At 41.0% G+C, this 22,113-nt stretch overlaps 5 non-coding genes across 5 annotated transcripts; all 5 read right to left on the bottom strand.

The window, feature by feature from the left end:
* Positions 1–6,324: 6,324 nt before the first annotated feature.
* On the bottom strand, positions 6,325–6,406 carry TRNAS-GCU (transfer RNA serine (anticodon GCU)). The gene has a single exon. It is a non-coding gene; the product is annotated as a tRNA-Ser (tRNA).
* A 4,669-nt stretch (positions 6,407–11,075) lies between these two features.
* On the bottom strand, positions 11,076–11,157 carry TRNAS-GCU (transfer RNA serine (anticodon GCU)). The gene has a single exon. It is a non-coding gene; the product is annotated as a tRNA-Ser (tRNA).
* Positions 11,158–16,666: 5,509 nt separating this feature from the next.
* On the bottom strand, positions 16,667–16,748 carry TRNAS-GCU (transfer RNA serine (anticodon GCU)). Its single transcript has one exon. It is a non-coding gene; the product is annotated as a tRNA-Ser (tRNA).
* Positions 16,749–18,399: 1,651 nt separating this feature from the next.
* On the bottom strand, positions 18,400–18,481 carry TRNAS-GCU (transfer RNA serine (anticodon GCU)). The gene has a single exon. It is a non-coding gene; the product is annotated as a tRNA-Ser (tRNA).
* Positions 18,482–19,688: 1,207 nt separating this feature from the next.
* On the bottom strand, positions 19,689–19,770 carry TRNAS-GCU (transfer RNA serine (anticodon GCU)). Its single transcript has one exon. It is a non-coding gene; the product is annotated as a tRNA-Ser (tRNA).
* Positions 19,771–22,113: the final 2,343 nt, after the last annotated feature.

The following is a 22,113-nucleotide window of genomic DNA, read 5'->3' as shown; positions in this document are numbered from 1 at the left end:
CCTTATCTCTTCTCCTTCATTGTCTGGTGTCTGGAGTTGGACTAAGGCAATCCTTACCAGTCATAAACCAATGCTCAATCTGGCAAAATAAAACCCACCGTTTTTATTTGGCATGCCTGATGCAATCCTACATCGGATGACGTCTTCTCTTTTATATGCACTTAGACAGCACAGATTTATGAATCCTTCATTGCACTATCTCAGAGATTTGAGAAGGTCAAATATCTACCACCTGGGTTCTAAATGGAAACTAAGCTTTTCAACACGGAAGAAGGAGATTAAACCGACGAGGATGGGATTCGAACCCATGCACGCAGAGCACAATGGATTAGCAGTCCATCGCCTTAACCACTCGGCCACCTCGTCTACATCACAAACCTCAAATCAGGTGATATGATCTGATGAGGATTTTGACTAGTCTGTGCAATTGAGCTAAAGATTGTGTATCGGCCTCTGGCAAAATGGACCTTATCACATCTCCTACACTGGATAATGTCAAGAGTTAGACTAGCTCAAACCATATCAGAAATGAGCTAATGCTCAGGGTTTTTAATAACAGTATTTTTACTAAAGATTGAATGTCGTGTCTGTATTGAAGCCCTGAAAATTGGTTTATCCCAGATAGCATTTGCATTAGTTTGTCTCTAGACATCAGATGACACTGAAGATCAAATAAGGCCACTCTACCAGAAGCTGCTTTACTATCGGTCAGTAGGAAAAGAGGTGCTGTGGCTTAGTTGGTTAAAGTGCCTGTCTAGTAAACAGGAGATCCTGAGTTTGAATCTCAGCAGTGCCTTCTTTTCATAGTCCCGATATAGAAGTTTCGATTTTTAAAGGGCACCTTTCATAGTGAGAGACTAATGTCAAATTTGTCTTTCTCACATCTCTGAGATAGTTGAATGAAGGAATTATAAATATGTGCTGTCTAAGTGCTCAGAAGGAAGAAGATGTCATGCGATGTAGGATGGCACCAAGCATGCCAAATAAAAACAGTGGTTTTCTTTTGCCAGATTGAAATGCTTCCATGCGCATCTCTCCCTGCTAGAAAAGTTTGATAGCAGTCTTCTTGAACAGTGAAAGGGCAAGAAAACAACAAGAACAAAGATGGAAGTCAAAACCATGCATAAACAGCTCAATCCATAGACTGTATTGTTAATGCATCACCTGAACTTCACAGCCAACTTCTCTGCCCAAAAACGTAGAAACCAGACCATAAGATCTGAAGAGCATTTTGATGAGTCTTTGCTTTTTCACTGAAGATTTTAAGTTGGCCTCTAACGGAGTGGGCCTTATCTCTTCTCCTTCATTGTCTGGTGTCTGGAGTTGGACTAAGGCAATCCTTACCAGTCATAAACCAATGCTCAATCTGGCAAAAAAAACCCCACCGTTTTTATTTGGCATGCCTGATGCAATCCTACATCGGATGACGTCTTCTCTTTTATATGCACTTAGACAGCACAGATTTATGAATCCTTCATTGCACTATCTCAGAGATTTGAGAAGGTCAAATATCTACCACCTGGGTTCTAAATGGAAACTAAGCTTTTCAACACGGAAGAAGGAGATTAAACCGACGAGGATGGGATTCGAACCCATGCACGCAGAGCACAATGGATTAGCAGTCCATCGCCTTAACCACTCGGCCACCTCGTCTACATCACAAAACTCAAATCAGGTGATATGATCTGATGAGGATTTTGACTAGTCTGTGCAATTGAGCTAAAGATTGTGTATCGGCCTCTGGCAAAATGGACCTTATCACATCTCCTACACTGGATAATGTCAAGAGTTAGACTAGCTCAAACCATATCAGAAATGAGCTAATGCTCAGGGTTTTTAATAACAGTATTTTTACTAAAGATTGAATGTCGTGTCTGTATTGAAGCCCTGAAAATTGGTTTATCCCAGATAGCATTTGCATTAGTTTGTCTCTAGACATCAGATGACACTGAAGATCAAATAAGGCCACTCTACCAGAAGCTGCTTTACTATCGGTTAGTAGGAAAAGAGGTGCTGTGGCTTAGTTGGTTAAAGTGCCTGTCTAGTAAACAGGAGATCCTGAGTTCGAAACTCAGCAGTGCCTTCTTTTCATAGTCCCGATATAGAAGTTTCGATTTTTAAAGGGCACCTTTCATAGTGAGAGACTAATGTCAAATTTGTCTTTCTCACATCTCTGAGACAGTTGAATGAAGGAATTATAAATATGTGCTGTCTAAGTGCTCAGAAGGAAGAAGATGTCATGCGATGTAGGATGGCACCAAGCATGCCAAATAAAAACAGTGGTTTTCTTTTGCCAGATTGAAATGCTTCCATGTGCATCTCTCTCTGCTAGAAAAGTTTGATAGCAGTCTTCTTGAACAGTGAAAGGGCAAGAAAACAACAAGAACAAAGATGGAAGTCAAAACCATGCATAAACAGCTCAATCCATAGACTGTATTGTTAATGCATCACCTGAACTTCACAGCCAACTTCTCTGCCCAAAAACGTAGAAACCAGACCATAAGATCTGAAGAGCATTTTGATGAGTCTTTGCTTTTTCACTGAAGATTTTAAGTTGGCCTCTAACGGAGTGGGCCTTATCTCTTCTCCTTCATTGTCTGGTGTCTGGAGTTGGACTAAGGCAATCCTTACCAGTCATAAACCAATGCTCAATCTGGCAAAATAAAACCCACCGTTTTTATTTGGCATGCTTGGTGCCATCCTACATCGCATGACATCTTCTTCCTTCTGAGCACTTAGACAGCATGAAATGCTTCCATGCGCATCTCTCCCTGCTAGAAAAGTTTGATAGCAGTCTTCTTGAACAGTGAAAGGGCAAGAAAACAACAAGAACAAAGATGGAAGTCAAAACCATGCATAAACAGCTCAATCCATAGACTGTATTGTTAATGCATCACCTGAACTTCACAGCCAACTTCTCTGCCCAAAAACGTAGAAACCAGACCATAAGATCTGAAGAGCATTTTGATGAGTCTTTGCTTTTTCACTGAAGATTTTAAGTTGGCCTCTAACGGAGTGGGCCTTATCTCTTCTCCTTCATTGTCTGGTGTCTGGAGTTGGACTAAGGCAATCCTTACCAGTCATAAACCAATGCTCAATCTGGCAAAATAAAACCCACCGTTTTTATTTGGCATGCCTGATGCAATCCTACATCGGATGACGTCTTCTCTTTTATATGCACTTAGACAGCACAGATTTATGAATCCTTCATTGCACTATCTCAGAGATTTGAGAAGGTCAAATATCTACCACCTGGGTTCTAAATGGAAACTAAGCTTTTCAACACGGAAGAAGGAGATTAAACCGACGAGGATGGGATTCGAACCCATGCACGCAGAGCACAATGGATTAGCAGTCCATCGCCTTAACCACTCGGCCACCTCGTCTACATCACAAACCTCAAATCAGGTGATATGATCTGATGAGGATTTTGACTAGTCTGTGCAATTGAGCTAAAGATTGTGTATCGGCCTCTGGCAAAATGGACCTTATCACATCTCCTACACTGGATAATGTCAAGAGTTAGACTAGCTCAAACCATATCAGAAATGAGCTAATGCTCAGGGTTTTTAATAACAGTATTTTTACTAAAGATTGAATGTCGTGTCTGTATTGAAGCCCTGAAAATTGGTTTATCCCAGATAGCATTTGCATTAGTTTGTCTCTAGACATCAGATGACACTGAAGATCAAATAAGGCCACTCTACCAGAAGCTGCTTTACTATCGGTCAGTAGGAAAAGAGGTGCTGTGGCTTAGTTGGTTAAAGTGCCTGTCTAGTAAACAGGAGATCCTGAGTTTGAATCTCAGCAGTGCCTTCTTTTCATAGTCCCGATATAGAAGTTTCGATTTTTAAAGGGCACCTTTCATAGTGAGAGACTAATGTCAAATTTGTCTTTCTCACATCTCTGAGATAGTTGAATGAAGGAATTATAAATATGTGCTGTCTAAGTGCTCAGAAGGAAGAAGATGTCATGCGATGTAGGATGGCACCAAGCATGCCAAATAAAAACAGTGGTTTTCTTTTGCCAGATTGAAATGCTTCCATGCGCATCTCTCCCTGCTAGAAAAGTTTGATAGCAGTCTTCTTGAACAGTGAAAGGGCAAGAAAACAACAAGAACAAAGATGGAAGTCAAAACCATGCATAAACAGCTCAATCCATAGACTGTATTGTTAATGCATCACCTGAACTTCACAGCCAACTTCTCTGCCCAAAAACGTAGAAACCAGACCATAAGATCTGAAGAGCATTTTGATGAGTCTTTGCTTTTTCACTGAAGATTTTAAGTTGGCCTCTAACGGAGTGGGCCTTATCTCTTCTCCTTCATTGTCTGGTGTCTGGAGTTGGACTAAGGCAATCCTTACCAGTCATAAACCAATGCTCAATCTGGCAAAAAAAACCCCACCGTTTTTATTTGGCATGCCTGATGCAATCCTACATCGGATGACGTCTTCTCTTTTATATGCACTTAGACAGCACAGATTTATGAATCCTTCATTGCACTATCTCAGAGATTTGAGAAGGTCAAATATCTACCACCTGGGTTCTAAATGGAAACTAAGCTTTTCAACACGGAAGAAGGAGATTAAACCGACGAGGATGGGATTCGAACCCATGCACACAGAGCACAATGGATTAGCAGTCCATCGCCTTAACCACTCGGCCACCTCGTCTACATCACAAAACTCAAATCAGGTGATATGATCTGATGAGGATTTTGACTAGTCTGTGCAATTGAGCTAAAGATTGTGTATCGGCCTCTGGCAAAATGGACCTTATCACATCTCCTACACTGGATAATGTCAAGAGTTAGACTAGCTCAAACCATATCAGAAATGAGCTAATGCTCAGGGTTTTTAATAACAGTATTTTTACTAAAGATTGAATGTCGTGTCTGTATTGAAGCCCTGAAAATTGGTTTATCCCAGATAGCATTTGCATTAGTTTGTCTCTAGACATCAGATGACACTGAAGATCAAATAAGGCCACTCTACCAGAAGCTGCTTTACTATCGGTTAGTAGGAAAAGAGGTGCTGTGGCTTAGTTGGTTAAAGTGCCTGTCTAGTAAACAGGAGATCCTGAGTTCGAAACTCAGCAGTGCCTTCTTTTCATAGTCCCGATATAGAAGTTTCGATTTTTAAAGGGCACCTTTCATAGTGAGAGACTAATGTCAAATTTGTCTTTCTCACATCTCTGAGACAGTTGAATGAAGGAATTATAAATATGTGCTGTCTAAGTGCTCAGAAGGAAGAAGATGTCATGCGATGTAGGATGGCACCAAGCATGCCAAATAAAAACAGTGGTTTTCTTTTGCCAGATTGAAATGCTTCCATGTGCATCTCTCTCTGCTAGAAAAGTTTGATAGCAGTCTTCTTGAACAGTGAAAGGGCAAGAAAACAACAAGAACAAAGATGGAAGTCAAAACCATGCATAAACAGCTCAATCCATAGACTGTATTGTTAATGCATCACCTGAACTTCACAGCCAACTTCTCTGCCCAAAAACGTAGAAACCAGACCATAAGATCTGAAGAGCATTTTGATGAGTCTTTGCTTTTTCACTGAAGATTTTAAGTTGGCCTCTAACGGAGTGGGCCTTATCTCTTCTCCTTCATTGTCTGGTGTCTGGAGTTGGACTAAGGCAATCCTTACCAGTCATAAACCAATGCTCAATCTGGCAAAATAAAACCCACCGTTTTTATTTGGCATGCTTGGTGCCATCCTACATCGCATGACATCTTCTTCCTTCTGAGCACTTAGACAGCATGAAATGCTTCCATGCGCATCTCTCCCTGCTAGAAAAGTTTGATAGCAGTCTTCTTGAACAGTGAAAGGGCAAGAAAACAACAAGAACAAAGATGGAAGTCAAAACCATGCATAAACAGCTCAATCCATAGACTGTATTGTTAATGCATCACCTGAACTTCACAGCCAACTTCTCTGCCCAAAAACGTAGAAACCAGACCATAAGATCTGAAGAGCATTTTGTTGAGTCTTTGCTTTTTCACTGAAGATTTTAAGTTGGCCTCTAACGGAGTGGGCCTTATCTCTTCTCCTTCCCTGTCTGGTGTCTGGAGTTGGACTAAGGCAATCCTTACCAGTCATAAACCAATGCTCAATCTGGCAAAATAAAACCCACCGTTTTTATTTGGCATGCCTGATGCAATCCTACATCGGATGACGTCTTCTCTTTTATATGCACTTAGACAGCACAGATTTATGAATCCTTAATTGCACTATCTCAGAGATTTGAGAAGGTCAAATATCCACCACCTGGGTTCTAAATGGAAACTAAGCTTTTCAACACGGAAGAAGGAGATTAAACCGACGAGGATGGGATTCGAACCCATGCATGCAGAGCACAATGGATTAGCAGTCCATCGCCTTAACCACTCGGCCACCTCGTCTACATGACAAACCTCAAATCAGGTGATATGATCTGATGAGGATTTTGACTAGTCTGTGCAATTGAGCTAAAGATTGTGTATCGGCCTCTGGCAAAATGGACCTTATCACATCTCCTACACTGGATAATGTCAAGAGGTAGACTAGCTCAAACCATATCAGAAATGAGCTAATGCTCAGGGTTTTTAATAACAGTATTTTTACTGAAGATTGAATGTCGTGTCTGTATTGAAGCCCTGAAAATTGGTTTATCCCAGATAGCATTTGCATTAGTTTGTCTCTAGACATCAGATGACAATGAAGATCAGATAAGGCCACTCTACCAGAAGCTGCTTTACTATCGGTCAGTAGGAAAAGAGGTGCTGTGGCTTAGTTGGTTAAAGTGCCTGTCTAGTAAACAGGAGATCCTGAGTTCGAATCTCAGCAGTGCCTTCTTTTCATAGTCCCGATATAGAAGTTTCGATTTTTAAAGGGCACCTTTCATAGTGAGAGACTAATGTCAAATTTGTCTTTCTCACATCTCTGGGATAGTTGAATGAAGGAATTATAAATATGTGCTGTCTAAGTGCTCAGAAGGAAGAAGATGTCATGCGATGTAGGATGGCACCAAGCATGCCAAATAAAAACAGTGGTTTTCTTTTGCCAGATTGAAATGCTTCCATGCGCATCTCTCCCTGCTAGAAAAGTTTGATAGCAGTCTTCTTGAACAGTGAAAGGGCAAGAAAACAAGAACAAAGATGGAAGTCAAAACCATGCATAAACAGCTCAATCCATAGACTGTATTGTTAATGCATCACCTGAACTTCACAGCCAACTTCTCTGCCCAAAAACGTAGAAACCAGACCATAAGATCTGAAGAGCATTTTGATGAGTCTTTGCTTTTTCACTGAAGATTTTAAGTTGGCCTCTAACGGAGTGGGCCTTATCTCTTCTCCTTCATTGTCTGGTGTCTGGAGTTGGACTAAGGCAATCCTTACCAGTCATAAACCAATGCTCAATCTGGCAAAATAAAACCCACCGTTTTTATTTGGCATGCTTGGTGCCATCCTACATCGCATGACATCTTCTTCCTTCTGAGCACTTAGACAGCATGAAATGCTTCCATGCGCATCTCTCCCTGCTAGAAAAGTTTGATAGCAGTCTTCTTGAACAGTGAAAGGGCAAGAAAACAACAAGAACAAAGATGGAAGTCAAAACCATGCATAAACAGCTCAATCCATAGACTGTATTGTTAATGCATCACCTGAACTTCACAGCCAACTTCTCTGCCCAAAAACGTAGAAACCAGACCATAAGATCTGAAGAGCATTTTGTTGAGTCTTTGCTTTTTCACTGAAGATTTTAAGTTGGCCTCTAACGGAGTGGGCCTTATCTCTTCTCCTTCCCTGTCTGGTGTCTGGAGTTGGACTAAGGCAATCCTTACCAGTCATAAACCAATGCTCAATCTGGCAAAATAAAACCCACCGTTTTTATTTGGCATGCCTGATGCAATCCTACATCGGATGACGTCTTCTCTTTTATATGCACTTAGACAGCACAGATTTATGAATCCTTAATTGCACTATCTCAGAGATTTGAGAAGGTCAAATATCCACCACCTGGGTTCTAAATGGAAACTAAGCTTTTCAACACAGAAGAAGGAGATTAAACCGACGATGATGGGATTCGAACCCATGCATGCAGAGCACAATGGATTAGCAGTCCATCGCCTTAACCACTCGGCCACCTCGTCTACATGACAAACCTCAAATCAGGTGATATGATCTGATGAGGATTTTGACTAGTCTGTGCAATTGAGCTAAAGATTGTGTATCGGCCTCTGGCAAAATGGACCTTATCACATCTCCTACACTGGATAATGTCAAGAGGTAGACTAGCTCAAACCATATCAGAAATGAGCTAATGCTCAGGGTTTTTAATAACAGTATTTTTACTAAAGATTGAATGTCGTGTCTGTATTGAAGCCCTGAAAATTGGTTTATCCCAGATAGCATTTGCATTAGTTTGTCTCTAGACATCAGATGACACTGAAGATCAAATAAGGCCACTCTACCAGAAGCTGCTTTACTATCGGTCAGTAGGAAAAGAGGTGCTGTGGCTTAGTTGGTTAAAGTGCCTGTCTAGTAAACAGGAGATCCTGAGTTCGAATCTCAGCAGTGCCTTCTTTTCATAGTCCCGATATAGAAGTTTCGATTTTTAAAGGGCACCTTTCATAGTGAGAGACTAATGTCAAATTTGTCTTTCTCACATCTCTGAGACAGTTGAATGAAGGAATTATAAATATGTGCTGTCTAAGTGCTCAGAAGGAAGAAGATGTCATGCGATGTAGGATGGCACCAAGCATGCCAAATAAAAACAGTGGTTTTCTTTTGCCAGATTGAAATGCTTCCATGCGCATCTCTCCCTGCTAGAAAAGTTTGATAGCAGTCTTCTTGAACAGTGAAAGGGCAAGAAAACAACAAGAACAAAGATGGAAGTCAAAACCATGCATAAACAGCTCAATCCATAGACTGTATTGTTAATGCATCACCTGAACTTCACAGCCAACTTCTCTGCCCAAAAACGTAGAAACCAGACCATAAGATCTGAAGAGCATTTTGATGAGTCTTTGCTTTTTCACTGAAGATTTTAAGTTGGCCTCTAACGGAGTGGGCCTTATCTCTTCTCCTTCATTGTCTGGTGTCTGGAGTTGGACTAAGGCAATCCTTACCAGTCATAAACCAATGCTCAATCTGGCAAAATAAAACCCACCGTTTTTATTTGGCATGCTTGGTGCCATCCTACATCGCATGACATCTTCTTCCTTCTGAGCACTTAGACAGCATGAAATGCTTCCATGCGCATCTCTCCCTGCTAGAAAAGTTTGATAGCAGTCTTCTTGAACAGTGAAAGGGCAAGAAAACAACAAGAACAAAGATGGAAGTCAAAACCATGCATAAACAGCTCAATCCATAGACTGTATTGTTAATGCATCACCTGAACTTCACAGCCAACTTCTCTGCCCAAAAACGTAGAAACCAGACCATAAGATCTGAAGAGCATTTTGTTGAGTCTTTGCTTTTTCACTGAAGATTTTAAGTTGGCCTCTAACGGAGTGGGCCTTATCTCTTCTCCTTCCCTGTCTGGTGTCTGGAGTTGGACTAAGGCAATCCTTACCAGTCATAAACCAATGCTCAATCTGGCAAAATAAAACCCACCGTTTTTATTTGGCATGCCTGATGCCATCCTACATCGGATGACGTCTTCTCTTTTTTATGCACTTTGACAGCACAGATTTATGATTCCTTCATTGCACTATCTCAGAGATTTGAGAAGGTCAAATATCCACCACCTGGGTTCTAAATGGAAACTAAGCTTTTCAACACAGAAGAAGGAGATTAAACCGACGATGATGGGATTCGAACCCATGCATGCAGAGCACAATGGATTAGCAGTCCATCGCCTTAACCACTCGGCCACCTCGTCTACATGACAAACCTCAAATCAGGTGATATGATCTGATGAGGATTTTGACTAGTCTGTGCAATTGAGCTAAAGATTGTGTATCGGCCTCTGGCAAAATGGACCTTATCACATCTCCTACACTGGATAATGTCAAGAGTTAGACTAGCTCAAACCATATCAGAAATGAGCTAATGCTCAGGGTTTTTAATAACAGTATTTTTACTGAAGATTGAATGTCGTGTCTGTATTGAAGCCCTGAAAATTGGTTTATCCCAGATAGCATTTGCATTAGTTTGTCTCTAGACATCAGATGACAATGAAGATCAGATAAGGCCACTCTACCAGAAGCTGCTTTACTATCGGTCAGTAGGAAAAGAGGTGCTGTGGCTTAGTTGGTTAAAGTGCCTGTCTAGTAAACAGGAGATCCTGAGTTCGAATCTCAGCAGTGCCTTCTTTTCATAGTCCCGATATAGAAGTTTCGATTTTTAAAGGGCACCTTTCATAGTGAGAGACTAATGTCAAATTTGTCTTTCTCACATCTCTGAGATAGTTGAATGAAGGAATTTTAAATATGTGCTGTCTAAGTGCTCAGAAGGAAGAAGATGTCATGTGATGTAGGATGGCACCAAGCATGCCAAATAAAAACAGTGGTTTTCTTTTGCCAGATTGAAATGCTTCCATGCGCATCTCTCCCTGCTAGAAAAGTTTGATAGCAGTCTTCTTGAACAGTGAAAGGGCAAGAAAACAACAAGAACAAAGATGGAAGTCAAAACCATGCATAAACAGCTCAATCCATAGACTGTATTGTTAATGCATCACCTGAACTTCACAGCCAACTTCTCTGCCCAAAAACGTAGAAACCAGACCATAAGATCTGAAGAGCATTTTGATGAGTCTTTGCTTTTTCACTGAAGATTTTAAGTTGGCCTCTAACGGAGTGGGCCTTATCTCTTCTCCTTCATTGTCTGGTGTCTGGAGTTGGACTAAGGCAATCCTTACCAGTCATAAACCAATGCTCAATCTGGCAAAATAAAACCCACCGTTTTTATTTGGCATGCCTGATGCAATCCTACATCGGATGACGTCTTCTACTTTTATATGCACTTAGACAGCACAGATTTATGATTCCTTCATTGCACTATCTCAGAGATTTGAGAAGGTCAAATATCCACCACCTGGGTTCTAAATGGAAACTAAGCTTTTCAACACGGAAGAAGGAGATTAAACCGACGAGGATGGGATTCGAACCCATGCATGCAGAGCACAATGGATTAGCAGTCCATCGCCTTAACCACTCGGCCACCTCGTCTACATGACAAACCTGAAATCAGGTGATATGATCTGATGAGGATTTTGACTAGTCTGTGCAATTGAGCTAAAGATTGTGTATCGGCCTCTGGCAAAATGGACCTTATCACATCTCCTACACTGGATAATGTCAAGAGGTAGACTAGCTCAAACCATATCAGAAATGAGCTAATGCTCAGGGTTTTTAATAACAGTATTTTTACTGAAGATTGAATGTCGTGTCTGTATTGAAGCCCTGAAAATTGGTTTATCCCAGATAGCATTTGCATTAGTTTGTCTCTAGACATCAGATGACACTGAAGATCAGATAAGGCCACTCTACCAGAAGCTGCTTTACTATCGGTCAGTAGGAAAAGAGGTGCTGTGGCTTAGTTGGTTAAAGTGACTGTCTAGTAAACAGGAGATCCTGAGTTCGAATCTCAGCAGTGCCTTCTTTTCATAGTCCTGATATAGAAGTTTCGATTTTTAAAGGGCACCTTTCATAGTGAGAGACTAATGTCAAATTTGTCTTTCTCACATCTCTGAGATAGTTGAATGAAGGAATTATAAATATGTGCTGTCTAAGTGCTCAGAAGGAAGAAGATGTCATGCGATGTAGGATGGCACCAAGCATGCCAAATAAAAACAGTGGTTTTCTTTTGCCAGATTGAAATGCTTCCATGCGCATCTCTCCCTGCTAGAAATGTTTGATAGCAGTCTTCTTGAACAGTGAAAGGGCAAGAAAACAACAAGAACAAAGATGGAAGTCAAAACCATGCATAAACAGCTCAATCCATAGACTGTATTGTTAATGCATCACCTGAACTTCACAGCCAACTTCTCTGCCCAAAAACGTAGAAACCAGACCATAAGATCTGAAGAGCATTTTGATGAGTCTTTGCTTTTTCACTGAAGATTTTAAGTTGGCCTCTAACGGAGTGGGCCTTATCTCTTCTCCTTCATTGTCTGGTGTCTGGAGTTGGACTAAGGCAATCCTTACCAGTCATAAACCAATGCTCAATCTGGCAAAATAAAACCCACCGTTTTTATTTGGCATGCCTGATGCAATCCTACATCGGATGACGTCTTCTCTTTTATATGCACTTAGACAGCACAGATTTATGAATCCTTCATTGCACTATCTCAGAGATTTGAGAAGGTCAAATATCCACCGCCTGGGTTGAAAATGGAACTAAGCCTTTCAACATGGAAGAAGTAGATTAAACCAACGAGGATGGGATTCGAACCCATGCATGCAGAGCACAATGGATTAGCAGTCCATCGCCTTAACCACTCGGCCACCTCGTCTACATGACAAACCTGAAATCAGGTGATATGATCTGATGAGGATTTTGACTAGTCTGTGCAATTGAGCTAAAGATTGTGTATCGGCCTCTGGCAAAATGGACCTTATCACATCTCCTACACTGGATAATGTCAAGAGGTAGACTAGCTCAAACCATATCAGAAATGAGCTAATGCTCAGGGTTTTTAATAACAGTATTTTTACTGAAGATTGAATGTCGTGTCTGTATTGAAGCCCTAAAAATTCATTTATCCCAGATAGCATTTGCATTAGTTTGTCTCTAGACATCAGATGACACTGAAGATCAGATAAGGCCACTCTACCAGAAGCTGCTTTACTATCGGTCAGTAGGAAAAGAGGTGCTGTGGCTTAGTTGGTTAAAGTGCCTGTCTAGTAAACAGGAGATCCTGAGTTCGAATCTCAGCAGTGCCTTCTTTTCATAGTCCCGATATAGAAGTTTCGATTTTTAAAGGGCACCTTTCATAGTGAGAGACTAATGTCAAATTTGTCTTTCTCACATCTCTGAGATAGTTGAATGAAGGAATTATAAATATGTGCTGTCTAAGTGCTCAGAAGGAAGAAGATGTCATGCGATGTAGGATGGCACCAAGCATGCCAAATAAAAACAGTGGTTTTCTTTTGCCAGATTGAAATGCTTCCATGCGCATCTCTCCCTGCTAGAAAAGTTTGATAGCAGTCTTCTTGAACAGTGAAAGGGCAAGAAAACAACAAGAACAAAGATGGAAGTCAAAACCATGCATAAACAGCTCAATCCATAGACTGTATTGTTAATGCATCACCTGAACTTCACAGCCAACTTCTCTGCCCAAAAACGTAGAAACCAGACCATAAGATCTGAAGAGCATTTTGATGAGTCTTTGGTTTTTCACTGAAGATTTTAAGTTGGCCTCTAACGGAGTGGGCCTTATCTCTTCTCCTTCATTGTCTGGTGTCTGGAGTTGGACTAAGGCAATCCTTACCAGTCATAAACCAATGCTCAATCTGGCAAAATAAAACCCACCGTTTTTATTTGGCATGCCTGATGCAATCCTACATCGGATGACGTCTTCTCTTTTATATGCACTTAGACAGCACAGATTTATGAATCCTTCATTGCACTATCTCAGAGATTTGAGAAGGTCAAATATCCACCACCTGGGTTCTAAATGGAAACTAAGCTTTTCAACACGGAAGAAGGAGATTAAACCGACGATGATGGGATTCGAACCCATGCATGCAGAGCACAATGGATTAGCAGTCCATCGTCTTAACCACTCGGCCACCTCGTCTACATGACAAACCTGAAATCAGGTGATATGATCTGATGAGGATTTTTACCAGTCTGTGCAATTGAGCTAAAGATTGTGTATCGGCCTCTGGCAAAATGGACCTTATCACATCTCCTACACTGGATAATGTCAAGAGTTAGACTAGCTCAAACCATATCAGAAATGAGCTAATGCTCAGGGTTTTTAATAACAGTATTTTTACTAAAGATTGAATGTCGTGTCTGTATTGAAGCCCTGAAAATTGGTTTATCCCAGATAGCATTTGCATTAGTTTGTCTCTAGACATCAGATGACACTGAAGATCAAATAAGGCCACTCTACCAGAAACTGCTTTACTATCGGTCAGTAGGAAAAGAGGTGCTGTGGCTTAGTTGGTTAAAGTGCCTGTCTAGTAAACAGGAGATCCTGAGTTCGAATCTCAGCAGTGCCTTCTTTTCATAGTCCCGATATAGAAGTTTCGATTTTTAAAGGGCACCTTTCATAGTGAGAGACTAATGTCAAATTTGTCTTTCTCACATCTCTGAGATAGTTGAATGAAGGAATTATAAATATGTGCTCTCTAAGTGCTCAGAAGGAAGAAGATGTCATGCGATGAAGGATGGCACCAAGCATGCCAAATAAAAACAGTGGTTTTCTTTTGCCAGATTGAAATGCTTCCATGCGCATCTCTCCCTGCTAGAAAAGTTTGATAGCAGTCTTCTTGAACAGTGAAAGGGCAAGAAAACAACAAGAACAAAGATGGAAGTCAAAACCATGCATAAACAGCTCAATCCATAGACTGTATTGTTAATGCATCACCTGAACTTCACAGCCAACTTCTCTGCCCAAAAACGTAGAAACCAGACCATAAGATCTGAAGAGCATTTTGATGAGTCTTTGCTTTTTCACTGAAGATTTTAAGTTGGCCTCTAACGGAGTGGGCCTTATCTCTTCTCCTTCATTGTCTGGTGTCTGGAGTTGGACTAAGGCAATCCTTACCAGTCATAAACCAATGCTCAATCTGGCAAAATAAAACCCACCGTTTTTATTTGGCATGCTTGGTGCCATCCTACATCGCATGACATCTTCTTCCTTCTGAGCACTTAGACAGCATGAAATGCTTCCATGCGCATCTCTCCCTGCTAGAAAAGTTTGATAGCAGTCTTCTTGAACAGTGAAAGGGCAAGAAAACAACAAGAACAAAGATGGAAGTCAAAACCATGCATAAACAGCTCAATCCATAGACTGTATTGTTAATGCATCACCTGAACTTCACAGCCAACTTCTCTGCCAAAAACGTAGAAACCAGACCATAAGATCTGAAGAGCATTTTGTTGAGTCTTTGCTTTTTCACTGAAGATTTTAAGTTGGCCTCTAACGGAGTGGGCCTTATCTCTTCTCCTTCCCTGTCTGGTGTCTGGAGTTGGACTAAGGCAATCCTTACCAGTCATAAACCAATGCTCAATCTGGCAAAATAAAACCCACCGTTTTTATTTGGCATGCCTGATGCAATCCTACATCGGATGACGTCTTCTCTTTTATATGCACTTAGACAGCACAGATTTATGAATCCTTAATTGCACTATCTCAGAGATTTGAGAAGGTCAAATATCCACCGCCTGGGTTGAAAATGGAACTAAGCCTTTCAACATGGAAGAAGTAGATTAAACCAACGAGGATGGGATTCGAACCCATGCATGCAGAGCACAATGGATTAGCAGTCCATCGCCTTAACCACTCGGCCACCTCGTCTACATGACAAACCGGAAATCAGGTGATATGATCTGATGAGGATTTTGACTAGTCTGTGCAATTGAGCTAAAGATTGTGTATCGGCCTCTGGCAAAATGGACCTTATCACATCTCCTACACTGGATAATGTCAAGAGGTAGACTAGCTCAAACCATATCAGAAATGAGCTAATGCTCAGGGTTTTTAATAACAGTATTTTTACTGAAGATTGAATGTCGTGTCTGTATTGAAGCCCTAAAAATTCATTTATCCCAGATAGCATTTGCATTAGTTTGTCTCTAGACATCAGATGACACTGAAGATCAGATAAGGCCACTCTACCAGAAGCTGCTTTACTATCGGTCAGTAGGAAAAGAGGTGCTGTGGCTTAGTTGGTTAAAGTGCCTGTCTAGTAAACAGGAGATCCTGAGTTCGAATCTCAGCAGTGCCTTCTTTTCATAGTCCCGATATAGAAGTTTCGATTTTTAAAGGGCACCTTTCATAGTGAGAGACTAATGTCAAATTTGTCTTTCTCACATCTCTGAGATAGTTGAATGAAGGAATTATAAATATGTGCTGTCTAAGTGCTCAGAAGGAAGAAGATGTCATGCGATGTAGGATGGCACCAAGCATGCCAAATAAAAACAGTGGTTTTCTTTTGCCAGATTGAAATGCTTCCATGCGCATCTCTCCCTGCTAGAAAAGTTTGATAGCAGTCTTCTTGAACAGTGAAAGGGCAAGAAAACAACAAGAACAAAGATGGAAGTCAAAACCATGCATAAACAGCTCAATCCATAGACTGTATTGTTAATGCATCACCTGAACTTCACAGCCAACTTCTCTGCCCAAAAACGTAGAAACCAGACCATAAGATCTGAAGAGCATTTTGATGAGTCTTTGCTTTTTCACTGAAGATTTTAAGTTGGCCTCTAACGGAGTGGGCCTTATCTCTTCTCCTTCATTGTCTGGTGTCTGGAGTTGGACTAAGGCAATCCTTACCAGTCATAAACCAATGCGCAATCTGGCAAAATAAAACCCACCGTTTTTATTTGGCATGCCTGATGCAATCCTACATCGGATGACGTCTTCTCTTTTATATGCACTTAGACAGCACAGATTTATGAATCCTTCATTGCACTATCTCAGAGATTTGAGAAGGTCAAATATCTACCACCTGGGTTCTAAATGGAAACTAAGCTTTTCAACACGGAAGAAGGAGATTAAACCGACGAGGATGGGATTCGAACCCATGCATGCAGAGCACAATGGATTAGCAGTCCATCGCCTTAACCACTCGGCCACCTCGTCTACATGACAAACCTGAAATCAGGTGATATGATCTGATGAGGATTTTGACCAGTCTGTGCAATTGAGCTAAAGATTGTGTATCGGCCTCTGGCAAAATGGACCTTATCACATCTCCTACACTGGATAATGTCAAGAGTTAGACTAGCTCAAACCATATCAGAAATGAGCTAATGCTCAGGGTTTTTAATAACAGTATTTTTACTAAAGATTGAATGTCGTGTCTGTATTGAAGCCCTGAAAATTGGTTTATCCCAGATAGCATTTGCATTAGTTTGTCTCTAGACATCAGATGACACTGAAGATCAAATAAGGCCACTCTACCAGAAACTGCTTTACTATCGGTCAGTAGGAAAAGAGGTGCTGTGGCTTAGTTGGTTAAAGTGCCTGTCTAGTAAACAGGAGATCCTGAGTTCGAATCTCAGCAGTGCCTTCTTTTCATAGTCCCGATATAGAAGTTTCGATTTTTAAAGGGCACCTTTCATAGTGAGAGACTAATGTCAAATTTGTCTTTCTCACATCTCTGAGATAGTTGAATGAAGGAATTATAAATATGTGCTCTCTAAGTGCTCAGAAGGAAGAAGATGTCATGCGATGTAGGATGGCACCAAGCATGCCAAATAAAAACAGTGGTTTTCTTTTGCCAGATTGAAATGCTTCCATGCGCATCTCTCCCTGCTAGAAAAGTTTGATAGCAGTCTTCTTGAACAGTGAAAGGGCAAGAAAACAACAAGAACAAAGATGGAAGTCAAAACCATGCATAAACAGCTCAATCCATAGACTGTATTGTTAATGCATCACCTGAACTTCACAGCCAACTTCTCTGCCCAAAAACGTAGAAACCAGACCATAAGATCTGAAGAGCATTTTGATGAGTCTTTGCTTTTTCACTGAAGATTTTAAGTTGGCCTCTAACGGAGTGGGCCTTATCTCTTCTCCTTCATTGTCTGGTGTCTGGAGTTGGACTAAGGCAATCCTTACCAGTCATAAACCAATGCTCAATCTGGCAAAATAAAACCCACCGTTTGTATTTGGCATGCTTGGTGCCATCCTACATCGCATGACATCTTCTTCCTTCTGAGCACTTAGACAGCATGAAATGCTTCCATGCGTATCTCTCCCTGCTAGAAAAGTTTGATAGCAGTCTTCTTGAACAGTGAAAGGGCAAGAAAACAACAAGAACAAAGATGGAAGTAAAAACCATGCATAAACAGCTCAATCCATAGACTGTATTGTTAATGCATCACCTGAACTTCACAGCCAACTTCTCTGCCCAAAAACGTAGAAACCAGACCATAAGATCTGAAGAGCATTTTGTTGAGTCTTTGCTTTTTCACTGAAGATTTTAAGTTGGCCTCTAACGGAGTGGGCCTTATCTCTTCTCCTTCCCTGTCTGGTGTCTGGAGTTGGACTAAGGCAATCCTTACCAGTCATAAACCAATGCTCAATCTGGCAAAGTAAAACCCACCGTTTTTATTTGGCATGCCTGATGCAATCCTACATCGGATGACGTCTTCTCTTTTATATGCACTTAGACAGCACAGATTTATGAATCCTTCATTGCACTATCTCAGAGATTTGAGAAGGTCAAATATCCACCACCTGGGTTCTAAATGGAAACTAAGCTTTTCAACACGGAAGAAGGAGATTAAACCGACGAGGATGGGATTCGAACCCATGCATGCAGAGCACAATGGATTAGCAGTCCATCGCCTTAACCACTCGGCCACCTCGTCTACATGAGAGTCCTGAAATCAGGTGATATGATCTGATGAGGATATTGACTAGTCTGTGCAATTGAGCTAAAGATTGTGTATCGGCCTCTGGCAAAATGGAGCTTATCACATCTCCTACACTGGATAATGAAAAGAGTTAGACTAGCTCAAACCATATCAGAAATGAGCTAATGCTCAGGGTTTTAATAACAGTATTTTTACTGAAGATTGAATGTCGTGTCTGTATTGAAGCCCTGAAAATTGGTTTATCCCAGATAGCATTTGCATTAGTTTGTCTCTAGACATCAGATGACACTGAAGAAGATCAGAAAAGGCCACTCTACCAGAAGCTGCTTTACTATCGGTCAGTAGGAAAAGAGGTGCTGTGGCTTAGTTGGTTAAAGCGCTTGTCTAGTAAACAGGAGATCCTGAGTTCGAATCTCAGCAGTGCCTTCTTTTCATAGTCTCGGTATAGAAGTTTCGATTTTTAAAGGGCACCTTTCATAGTGAGAGACTAATGTCAAATTTGTCTTTCTCACATCTCTGAGATAGTTGAATGAAGGAATTATAAATATGTGCTGTCTAAGTGCTCAGAAGGAAGAAGATGTCATGCGATGTAGGATGGCACCAAGCATGCCAAATAAAAACAGTGGTTTTCTTTTGCCAGATTGAAATGCTTCCATGCGCATCTCTCCCTGCTAGAAAAGTTTGATAGCAGTCTTCTTGAACAGTGAAAGGGCAAGAAAACAACAAGAACAAAGATGGAAGTCAAAACCATGCATAAACAGCTCAATCCATAGACTGTATTGTTAATGCATCACCTGAACTTCACAGCCAACTTCTCTGCCCAAAAACGTAGAAACCAGACCATAAGATCTGAAGAGCATTTTGATGAGTCTTTGCTTTTTCACTGAAGATTTTAAGTTGGCCTCTAACGGAGTGGGCCTTATCTCTTCTCCTTCATTGTCTGGTGTCTGGAGTTGGACTAAGGCAATCCTTACCAGTCATAAACCAATGCGCAATCTGGCAAAATAAAACCCACCGTTTTTATTTGGCATGCCTGATGCAATCCTACATCGGATGACGTCTTCTCTTTTATATGCACTTAGACAGCACAGATTTATGAATCCTTCATTGCACTATCTCAGAGATTTGAGAAGGTCAAATATCTACCACCTGGGTTCTAAATGGAAACTAAGCTTTTCAACACGGAAGAAGGAGATTAAACCGACGAGGATGGGATTCGAACCCATGCATGCAGAGCACAATGGATTAGCAGTCCATCGCCTTAACCACTCGGCCACCTCGTCTACATGACAAACCTGAAATCAGGTGATATGATCTGATGAGGATTTTTACCAGTCTGTGCAATTGAGCTAAAGATTGTGTATCGGCCTCTGGCAAAATGGACCTTATCACATCTCCTACACTGGATAATGTCAAGAGTTAGACTAGCTCAAACCATATCAGAAATGAGCTAATGCTCAGGGTTTTTAATAACAGTATTTTTACTAAAGATTGAATGTCGTGTCTGTATTGAAGCCCTGAAAATTGGTTTATCCCAGATAGCATTTGCATTAGTTTGTCTCTAGACATCAGATGACACTGAAGATCAAATAAGGCCACTCTACCAGAAACTGCTTTACTATCGGTCAGTAGGAAAAGAGGTGCTGTGGCTTAGTTGGTTAAAGTGCCTGTCTAGTAAACAGGAGATCCTGAGTTCGAATCTCAGCAGTGCCTTCTTTTCATAGTCCCGATATAGAAGTTTCGATTTTTAAAGGGCACCTTTCATAGTGAGAGACTAATGTCAAATTTGTCTTTCTCACATCTCTGAGATAGTTGAATGAAGGAATTATAAATATGTGCTCTCTAAGTGCTCAGAAGGAAGAAGATGTCATGCGATGTAGGATGGCACCAAGCATGCCAAATAAAAACAGTGGTTTTCTTTTGCCAGATTGAAATGCTTCCATGCGCATCTCTCCCTGCTAGAAAAGTTTGATAGCAGTCTTCTTGAACAGTGAAAGGGCAAGAAAACAACAAGAACAAAGATGGAAGTCAAAACCATGCATAAACAGCTCAATCCATAGACTGTATTGTTAATGCATCACCTGAACTTCACAGCCAACTTCTCTGCCCAAAAACGTAGAAACCAGACCATAAGATCTGAAGAGCATTTTGATGAGTCTTTGCTTTTTCACTGAAGATTTTAAGTTGGCCTCTAACGGAGTGGGCCTTATCTCTTCTCCTTCATTGTCTGGTGTCTGGAGTTGGACTAAGGCAATCCTTACCAGTCATAAACCAATGCTCAATCTGGCAAAATAAAACCCACCGTTTTTATTTGGCATGCTTGGTGCCATCCTACATCGCATGACATCTTCTTCCTTCTGAGCACTTAGACAGCATGAAATGCTTCCATGCGCATCTCTCCCTGCTAGAAAAGTTTGATAGCAGTCTTCTTGAACAGTGAAAGGGCAAGAAAACAACAAGAACAAAGATGGAAGTCAAAACCATGCATAAACAGCTCAATCCATAGACTGTATTGTTAATGCATCACCTGAACTTCACAGCCAACTTCTCTGCCAAAAACGTAGAAACCAGACCATAAGATCTGAAGAGCATTTTGTTGAGTCTTTGCTTTTTCACTGAAGATTTTAAGTTGGCCTCTAACGGAGTGGGCCTTATCTCTTCTCCTTCCCTGTCTGGTGTCTGGAGTTGGACTAAGGCAATCCTTACCAGTCATAAACCAATGCTCAATCTGGCAAAATAAAACCCACCGTTTTTATTTGGCATGCCTGATGCAATCCTACATCGGATGACGTCTTCTCTTTTATATGCACTTAGACAGCACAGATTTATGAATCCTTAATTGCACTATCTCAGAGATTTGAGAAGGTCAAATATCCACCGCCTGGGTTGAAAATGGAACTAAGCCTTTCAACATGGAAGAAGTAGATTAAACCAACGAGGATGGGATTCGAACCCATGCATGCAGAGCACAATGGATTAGCAGTCCATCGCCTTAACCACTCGGCCACCTCGTCTACATGACAAACCTGAAATCAGGTGATATGATCTGATGAGGATTTTGACTAGTCTGTGCAATTGAGCTAAAGATTGTGTATCGGCCTCTGGCAAAATGGACCTTATCACATCTCCTACACTGGATAATGTCAAGAGGTAGACTAGCTCAAACCATATCAGAAATGAGCTAATGCTCAGGGTTTTTAATAACAGTATTTTTACTGAAGATTGAATGTCGTGTCTGTATTGAAGCCCTAAAAATTCATTTATCCCAGATAGCATTTGCATTAGTTTGTCTCTAGACATCAGATGACACTGAAGATCAGATAAGGCCACTCTACCAGAAGCTGCTTTACTATCGGTCAGTAGGAAAAGAGGTGCTGTGGCTTAGTTGGTTAAAGTGCCTGTCTAGTAAACAGGAGATCCTGAGTTCGAATCTCAGCAGTGCCTTCTTTTCATAGTCCCGATATAGAAGTTTCGATTTTTAAAGGGCACCTTTCATAGTGAGAGACTAATGTCAAATTTGTCTTTCTCACATCTCTGAGATAGTTGAATGAAGGAATTATAAATATGTGCTGTCTAAGTGCTCAGAAGGAAGAAGATGTCATGCGATGTAGGATGGCACCAAGCAT

Source organism: Anomaloglossus baeobatrachus, chromosome 7 (genome assembly GCF_048569485.1).
Source record: "Anomaloglossus baeobatrachus isolate aAnoBae1 chromosome 7, aAnoBae1.hap1, whole genome shotgun sequence".
Classification (NCBI taxonomy): Eukaryota; Metazoa; Chordata; class Amphibia; order Anura; family Aromobatidae; genus Anomaloglossus; species Anomaloglossus baeobatrachus.
The sequence above is the reverse complement of the archived record's forward strand: the minus strand, read 5'-3'. Positions and strand labels throughout refer to the sequence as shown.